Raw genomic sequence first — 8131 nt, 5'->3', positions numbered from 1 at the left:
TATGTAGGTATGTTGCCAATAAGTTTATGTATATTTATAACACGCAAAACTTTGCTCGACTTGATTAAACATCTCGTTTAGAGGGTTTTTTGTCCTAAACTTATTCTTTTCATGAATTCGAGTTGCTAGCCTTTATCTCACTGGGAAAAATAATTATAATAGTCGTTGGTAGGAATTTCAAATTTGTCACAGAAGACGATAATAAACCGTACAACCATCAGCCGCCCCCAGGTTCATGTCTGTGAAAAATCAGATTCGCAATTTAGATTCACAATTAAAATTTACAATTCAGAATTTAGAATTCAGACTCAGAATTCACCCTTATACTTAATCTAAAAGATATCTTCTTCAGAAAACAAAATTAAAAAATCTGAATTCAGATTCAGATTTCAGATTGAAAATTTACATCCAGAATTTAGATAAAGAATTTAAATTGAGATATAAGAATTCCGACTTAGAGTTCACATTGCGAATTCAGACTCAAAATCTTTATTCAGAATTTCGATTCAGATTTAGAATTCAGATTCAGAATTCAGATTCAGAATTCAGATTCAGAATTCAGATTCAGAATTCAGATTCAGAAATCAGATTCAGAATTCAGATTCAGAATTCAGATTCAGAATTCAGATTCAGAATTCAGATTCAGAATTCAGATTCAGAATTCAGATTCAGAATTCAGATTCAGAATTCAGATTCAGAATTCAGATTCAGAATTCAGAATCAGAATTCAGATTCAGAATTCAGATTCAGAATTCAGATTCAGAATTCAGATTCAGAATTCAGATTCAGAATTCAGATTCAGAATTCAGATTCAGAATTCAGATTAGAATTCAGATTCAGAATTCAGATTCAGAATTCAGATTAAGAATTCAGATTCAGAATTCAGATTCAGAATTCAGATTCAGAATTCAGATTCAGAATTCAGATTCAGAATTCAGATTCAGAATTCAGATTCAGAATTCAGATTCAGAATTCAGATTCAGAATTCAGATTCAGAATTCAGATTCAGAATTCAGATTCAGAATTCAGATTCAGAATTCAGATTCAGAATTCAGATTCAGAATTCAGATTCAGAATTCAGATTCAGAATTCAGATTCAGAATTCAGATTCAGAATTCAGATTCAGATTCAGAATTCAGATTCAGAATTCAGATTCAGAATTCAGATTCAGAATTCAGATTCAGAATTCAGATTCAGAATTCAGATTCAGAATTCAGATTCAGAATTCAGATTCAGAATTCAGATTCAGAATTCAGATTCAGAATTCAGATTCAGAATTCAGATTCAGAATTCAGATTCAGAATTCAGATTCAGAATTCAGATTCAGAATTCAGATTCAGAATTCAGATTCAGAATTCAGATTCAGAATTCAGATTCAGAATTCAGATTCAGAATTCAGATTCAGAATTCAGATTCAGAATTCAGATTCAGAATTCAGATTCAGAATTCAGATTCAGAATTCAGATTCAGAATTCAGATTCAGAATTCAGATTCAGAATTCAGATTCAGAATTCAGATTCAGAATTCAGATTCAGAATTCAGATTCAGAATTCAGATTCAGAATTCAGATTCAGAATTCAGATTCAGAATTCAGATTCAGAATTCAGATTCAGAATTCAGATTCAGAATTCAGATTCAGAATTCAGATTCAGAATTCAGATTCAGAATTCAGATTCAGAATTTCAGAATTCAGATTCAGAATTCAGATTCAGAATTCAGATTCAGAATTCAGATTCAGAATTCAGATTCAGAATTCAGATTCAGAATTCAGATTCAGATTTCAGATTCAGATTTCAGATTCAGAATTCAGATTCAGATTTCAGATTCAGAATTCAGATTCAGAATTCAGATTCAGAATTCAGATTCAGAATTCAGATATTTTTTTTTTTTTTTTATTGAACTAAAAAACTAAAAAATACATGTTCACACTCTTATTTCCTAGCACTACAATATCAGATTCAAATATTTCCCGAAAATTTCTTGTGTTCGTTTTCTGTACTTCCATTTCCATTCTAACAATCCTTTCTTCAGTTCGTACAAATTTGCATGAGGGAATTTCGAAAGTAGGAAGCTCATAGTATGAATTACTAGCCACTGTCCTGTTTTTAAACATTTCTCCCTGGTTCCAATATTTAAACTCAGTAGATCTTCAGGTTTCTTGCAATTTATTTTCAATTTTGTTATCAAGGCATCAATCAGCCAATCCCAGACTATTTTGGATGATGGACAAAATTTCATCCTATGCTCGTTATCGTCATTGCTGATTCCACAGTCATTACATAAGCTGTTTTGAAGCCCTCCGATGTTGTACAGTTTTAACTTTCCTTTGTTGGGGATCAGATCGTTTAAAAGCATAAACATATTAGAACGATCAGCACTTGGGAGCCATTTCCAATTTACATTCGACCAAATAAGTTTCCAGTCCATCAGTGGATGTTGTTCTTCTACCAAAGGCTTGACTCCACGTACATTGATGAAATGCCAATAAATTTTCTTTGCCGAATCTAAATGCTGCAACCGTTTTATTTGGTTTCCTTCTTCAATCCATTCTCTCATGTTTCTTCCAAGAAATTCAGAATGTCGAAAATTCATTAAATAAAGTTCTTCTTCTTCGATTACCTCCTCACTTTCTCTTAGTAAAAGATTTCGGATGAACAACGCTTTTGTTTTTATTCCAGGATCCACTAAATTTAAACCACCTTCATCACACGGTAAAGACAGCTGATCTCTCCCTGTTTTGAAAATCATGCCACGCCAGATGAAGTACCCTATTACAGTTTTCAGTTCTGCTATATTCCGATTTGTCGGTGGAATAATCTGAGCTATGTACCATAGTTTCGAAAGCACAAATGTGTTTAAAAACCAAGACCTTTCAAACAAATTCATTGATCTGCTTCCATTGACACTTATTCGGTATTTAATGCTAGAGATCAACTTGTCATAGTTAGAATTTATCATTTCTGTCCATTTTTTACTGATAATCATACCGAGGATAGTTATCTGCACTTTCTCTTCCAGTTGCATTGGTCCTCCCGATGTATTGTTGAGTCTAATGAAACAAGACTTTTGCTGGTTCATTTCAATACTGGCATAAGCGGAAAAAGATTCGATGATTTGAAGAAGCAAATCGAATTCTTCGACGTTTCTAACAAATATATTAACATCATCCGCGTAAGCCAAGACCTTCAAAATACGATCATAAGCCATTATTCCTTGGACGCTATCGTGTATTTGGCGAATCAAGGGTTCGACGTATAGAACAAAAAGCAACATGCTCAGAGGGCATCCTTGTCGCACCCATGACTTTATTTCCACTTCATCTGTCAAAAAACCGTCAAAAATAATTCTGGAAGTGGCATTCGCGTATAATTTTTGCAGGCAAAGGACTAACTGATCTGGGAAAGCGAATTTTCTGAGAACTTTTCAAAGGAAATCATGAGAAACGTTATCGAATGCTTTTTTAAAGTCAACGCTAACCAAAAACCCTTTGAACCTCCGAGTTTCATTAGACTTGAGAATTAACCTTCGAATATCTTTTAGATTAGTCACACATGATCTTCCTGAAATGCAAGCTGCTTGGCCTTTGCCAATCAAGTCAGGCAAAACAGAACTCATTCTGTTGAATAGAATTTTTGTAAACGTCTTGTAATCTGTGTTTAATTGACTGATTGGACGATAATTATCTAGACTATCACGATTACTTTCTTTAGGTATCAGTGAAATGATTCCTGATGAAAACTCTTTTGGGGGGATCAAACTTCCTTGTAAATAGCCGTTGAATACTGTGCACATTTCACTTCGTAGAGAATCGAAATGCTTAAGGTAAAACTCGTATGTCAAACCATCTGGTCCGGGGGATTTTTTTCTTGATGATTTTCGAAGGGTTTGATAGATTTCATCTTCTGTAATTGGTGCCAGAAGCATAGATTGTTGGTTTTGAGACAAAAATTTGGTGATGTAATCTAAAGGGGTGGATTGGTTATTATCCTCGTTTCTATATTCAGTTTTTGCTTTAAAGGTATTCGAGTAGTATTGTTTTACCATTTGCTTTAATGTTGGCACATCAGTTATGAGAGAATCATTAGCAGAGAGACAGAACCGAGAGTTGTTTTGAAATCTTTTTACTAAAGCGGAAACTTGGAAGATATTCATTTTTTCATCTGCAAGCACGGAGGAAATTGGCAGATGTTTTCCGAGATAGTCAAGCCTGGCTTGTTCTATTGACATAAGCTTGGACTTGACTATCTGTAATTCATCGAAAACTTGTTCCCCGAGATTTTGGCGAGCTGAGAGAGCATCAGTTTCTGCATACAAAGAACTTTTTTGACATCTAACAGATTGGTTAAATATCCACGACTCATTTTTGTAAAACCCTCTTGTTTTGGATTTCAATTCAGAATTCAGATTCAGAATTCAGATTCAGAATTCAGATTCAGAATTCAGATTCAGAATTCAGATTCAGAATTCAGATTCAGAATTCAGATTCAGAATTCAGATTCAGAATTCAGATTCAGAATTCAGATTCAGAATTCAGATTCAGAATTCAGATTCAGAATTCAGATTCAGAATTCAGATTCAGAATTCAGATTCAGAATTCAGATTCAGAATTCAGATTCAGAATTCAGATTCAGAATTCAGATTCAGAATTCAGATTCAGAATTCAGATTCAGAATTCAGATTCAGAATTCAGATTCAGAATTCAGATTCAGAATTCAGATTCAGAATTCAGATTCAGAATTCAGATTCAGAATTCAGATTCAGAATTCAGATTCAGAATTCAGAATCGGAATTCAGATCCATATTCAGAATTCAGATGAAGAATTCGGATTTTTCTTTTAACTTTTTTCAAGTCATTTATAGGAAAGAGCTATCTTTTTTTCAAAAAGTGTGAGCTTTTTAGAAACTTGTTATTGCTAAAAGAATTTTTTTAAGGAAATGCGTTTCTCTACTTGCTTTAAGACATGCTCGATGATTCGATCAAAGTAATTGGATTGATTTTTGAAATATTTTGTATGACGCGTTGATTCGACTGAATAGCTTCCATAAAACTTGTTACGCTTATGAGAAACTGGTGAGCAAGTTTTTTAAAGGGCATTTTGCGTTTTCCAAGATATGTTCGACTTTTCCGAGTAAACATACTGTAAAGTGGCACCAAGTGACAAAAGGGTAGTGTCGAAATAAGGAAACGAGCTATTTACATTTTATGGATTGAGCCAAAAAACTAACCTGTGCAAAATTTCACCTCAATCGGACTTGAAGAGATCAAAGTTGTGATTTTTTACCCTCAAAAATCACCTTAGGGAGGACCCAAACAATTCGGAAAAAATGTATAAAACGTTGAGATCTGGTGTTAATTAAAAAAAAATTTGGCCAAAAATTGATCGGAAAAACTATGGCTTTTTATGAAATGTTCCAAAGTTGCCGGATGATGAAGAAATTTTTTGATAAGGTTGTCCTAAAAATATCTAATATGACAAATTAAACCAAGTTATAAACAAAATGAAAAATTTAAAAAAAAAATCCAAAATTAAAAAAAAAATGACTATCAAAAATATTGTCAGTCTTGCCATTTTTTTTTTTTTTGCAATTTCGGAAGTTTTTGTCTGTAGGTAAAACAAAAAGAGTGTTTTTACGTTACCTCAGTTAAAAAGTTCAATCACTCTGTAGCTGCGGAAAAAAGTGACTACGGATCCCAAACGCCCTACAGGTAGGTCGCTATGCACGAAATCCAATCTTCTACCGGAGAAGCACCCAAAAAATGTTCGCCAGAAAAAAACATCCCACTCTTTCTACTGACCACCAACAACAGCGAAAACAGAGAAAAAAAAACACCCAAACGTTTGACAACATCCCCCCAACAATCAAGTCGTCGTCGTCAAGGGTCGAGGACAGAAAGTTTTACGTTAACCTCACTTAAAATTCGTTCTTGGCGATGCGGCTTAGGGGAAGGAAAATATTCAAATCCCCAAAAAACGATTCTCCATCAACGGTCGTGGCTGGGCAAAATTGAGATGGAAATGTTCGGTGACATATTTAGTCCTGGAAAACTGTTTTTCTCTCATTTTTTTTCCTATAAATGTTGGAAAAGACCCAAAACCAAAAAAAAAAAACTTATCCAAATGTTCCCAGGCAACGGCAACAAGAAATGTTTGTTTCATTTTTTTTTCCTTCAATTCAAGTTATCACCCTTGTATGGGAAAGTTTTTCTTGAGCATTATTTCATCTTACTTTCTTTTCCTCCAAAAATTTAACCGGATGAAAGAAGTAAACCCTTTTTGAGTGATTTAGAAACTTGAACACTCTCGTGGGTTTCTGTGCATTTTTTTCGAAACCCTCCGGGGGATAAAATTGTGGTTGGAAGTCCTTTTCTGCTCTAGGATCAGTATTATTTAATAGTAGTATTAGTATGTTAGTAGTAGTAGCGTGTAGTATTTCTCTTATCTCTACAATTCTAAGGTATTTTCTTTCTTTCTTTTCTTAGACCTAAAGCTAAGCAGGAAAATGCTGTGAGGGAGAAAAGAACTTCCGGCCACGTGACATCAACTTTCGTTTGTTTGGCTCTAGCTTGTAGAGGGGTTGGAAAAAAGTGAGATGTGGGTTTACTTTCTTCAAATTTTTGCCATTCTTCGCTCATTCCTGGGACACGATTTTGAAAACTTATTTGTTCCACAGAGCATAAACAAATCAGAAACCTCAAATTGAAATTCTGGCCACAATTTTACATTCTTAGTTTATCTTAGACAAATTTTATTCTCCTCCCTTCTGATTATTTTTACGCCATTTCCATTCCAAATTTTTTTTCATAATTAAAACTCTTGAGTTGTAATTTTGATTTCTGAATCTGAATTTTGAATCTGAATTCTTAATCTGATTTCTGAATCTGCATTCTGAATCTGAATTCTGAATCTGAGTTCTGAATCTGAATTCTGAATCTGAATTCTGAATCTGAATTCTGAATCTGAATTCTGAATCTGAATTCTGAATCTGAATTCTAAATATGAATTCTGAATCTGAATTCTGAATCTGAATTCTGAATCTGAATTCTGAATCTGAATTCTGAATCTGAATTCTGAATCTGAATTCTGAATCTGAATTCTGAATCTGAATTCTGAATCTGAATTCTGAATCTGAATTCTGAATCTGAATTCTGAATCTGAATTCTGAATCTGAATTCTGAATCTGAATTCTGAATCTGAATTCTGAATCTGAATTCTGAATCTGAATTCTGAATCTGAATTCTGAATCTGAATTCTGAATCTGAATTCTGAATCTGAATTCTGAATCTGAATTCTGAATCTGAATTCTGAATCTGAATTCTGAATCTGAATTCTGAATCTGAATTCTGAATCTGAATTCTGAATCTGAATTCTGAATCTGAATTCTGAATCTGAATTCTGAATCTGAATTCTGAATCTGAATTCTGAATCTGAATTCTGAATCTGAATTCTGAATCTGAATTCTGAATCTGAATTCTGAATCTGAATTCTGAATCTGAATTCTGAATCTGAATTCTGAATCTGAATTCTGAATCTGAATTCTGAATCTGAATTCTGAATCTGAATTCTGAATCTGAATTCTGAATCTGAATTCTGAATCTGAATTCTGAATCTGAATTCTGAATCTGAATTCTGAATCTGAATTCTGAATCTGAATTCTGAATCTGAATTCTGAATCTGAATTCTGAATCTGAATTCTGAATCTGAATTCTGAATCTGAATTCTGAATCTGAATTCTGAATCTGAATTCTAAAACTGAATTCTGAATCTGAATTCTGAATCTGAATTCTGAATCTGAATTCTGAATCTGAATTCTGAATCTGAATTCTGTATCTGAATTCTGAATCTGAATTCTGAATCTGAATTCTGAATCTGAATTCTGAATCTGGATTCTGAATCTGAATTCTGAATCTGAATTCTGAATCTGAATTCTGAATCTGAATTCTGAATCTGAATTCTGAATCTGAATTCTGAATCTGAATTCTGAATCTGAATTCTGTAAATTTATTTTTCGGCATATCGGTGAAAAGTAGTTATGAAATTGATAAAGATGGATAGAGAAGTGAGAAGAAAATTAACAGATGTTGAAGAGAGCGAAAGAGCATTTTTGCGAGGAAACTTATTAACGTACACCA

Source organism: Uranotaenia lowii, chromosome 2, assembly GCF_029784155.1.
Source record: "Uranotaenia lowii strain MFRU-FL chromosome 2, ASM2978415v1, whole genome shotgun sequence".
Taxonomy (NCBI): domain Eukaryota; kingdom Metazoa; phylum Arthropoda; class Insecta; order Diptera; family Culicidae; genus Uranotaenia; species Uranotaenia lowii.
This window is presented reverse-complemented; position numbering follows the sequence as displayed.